The sequence below is a fragment of the Bos grunniens genome, chromosome 18 (assembly GCF_055505025.1).
Source record: "Bos grunniens cultivar Pamir isolate PY7600 chromosome 18, Bosgru_T2T1.0, whole genome shotgun sequence".
NCBI classification, from domain to species: domain Eukaryota; kingdom Metazoa; phylum Chordata; class Mammalia; order Artiodactyla; family Bovidae; genus Bos; species Bos grunniens.
The window spans coordinates 50,963,993-50,965,483 of NC_141182.1; the positions used below are offsets into that span (position 1 = coordinate 50,963,993).

Here is a 1,491-nt window from a genome sequence, read left to right on the forward strand (position 1 = left end):
AAAACAAGGCTGTGGGATGACCACAGGACCACCACCTGTTTTCTAGAGTTGCTGTTTCAACCACTCTAGTCATGGTGCCGGGCTTCCCTGGTGACTCTGTGGTGAAGAATCCGCCTGCCAGTGAGGAAGACGCAGGTTCGATCCCTGGGTTGGAAAGATCCCCTGGAGGAGGGCGTGGCGACCCACTCCAGTATTCTTGCCTGGAGAATCCCATGGACAGAAGAGCCTAATGGGCTACAGTCCTTGGGGTCATAAAGATTCAGACACAACTGAGGCAATGTGTCTGGGCAAGAATGAATAATTTCTACTTAGTTCAGCCAAGTCTGGCTAACCTTTCAGTAGGAGCTAACAACAGGAACAAGAAAAGTACAAGAGATTTTTTTTTTTTTAAGATAAAAACAGTCAGCCAAGTATAACTGAAGTCTAGCCAGAGATTTCTCACTGGATGCCTCTGGCCTTGTCTGAACTTCCTTGGAAAACAGATCTGGCTCCCGACTAGTTCCGAGGGATTAGCCCAATTTACTTTGCCCTCCCTTTCATTAACCCCAGGAGATGCTGAACTTGCAGGTCCTGATAGCCCTGGGAGGAGAGCCACCCTCTCTGTTTTCTGCACTCCTCTCCTAAACTTTAGCCTCATCTGAACCCACCTGGCAATCGACATGAATTTGAGCAAACTCCTGGAGATAGTGGAGGACAGAGGAGCCTGGCATGCTGCAGTCCACGGGGTCACAAAGAGTTGGATGCGACTTACTGACTGAACAACAACAACAGAACCTACTTGGCAGCAGCTTCCTTGGCTCTACCTCTAAATCACTCTAATTTTGAGGCCCTGGAATGTCTTCTGCTGCCTGAAACACACCTTTTCTCTTTTTTAATTAAAAAAAAAAAAACTCGGTGGGACTTTTTGCACACAGTGGGAGAAGGGGAGGGTGGGATGATTTGAGAGAGTAGGATTGAAACATACACATTACCGTATGTGAAATAGATAGTCAGTGGGAGTTTGATGTGTGACTCAAGGAACCCAAGGCTGGTGCTCTGTGACAACCTGGAGGGACAGGGTAGGGAGGGAGATGGGAGAGGGGTTCAGGAGGGAGGGGACACAGGTGTACCTATGGCTGATTCATGTTGATGTATGGCAGAGGCCATCATAGTACTGTAAAGTAATTATCCTCCAATTAAATAAATACGTTTTAAAACCTCTGTGGAATATATGCCTTAGCCTGATCTTTGTCAAGGACACACCTTTAGGGTGTTTTACTATTTTCACCAAGATCAGGGCCAGGCTCCAACGACAGGCCCAGCTTTCAGAGGTCTCCATCATGGCCACCCTTGCCAAAACAATAGAAAACAGCTTCTTTTCCTATTTCAGAACCCCTAAGCTGCACTCATTGGAGAAGGCAATGGCACCCCACTCCAGTACTCTTGCCTGGAAAATCACATGGATGGAGGAGCCTGGTAGGCTGCAGTCCATGGGGTCGCTAAGAGTCGAAC

General features: G+C 47.8%; 1 long non-coding RNA gene across 1 annotated transcript; it reads left to right on the forward strand.

The window, feature by feature from the left end:
* Positions 1-775, forward strand: LOC147353915 (uncharacterized). Its single transcript, XR_015146116.1, has 2 exons — positions 1-135; positions 632-775. It is a non-coding gene; the product is annotated as an uncharacterized LOC147353915 (long non-coding RNA).
* The last annotated feature ends 716 nt before the right edge of the window (positions 776-1,491 follow it).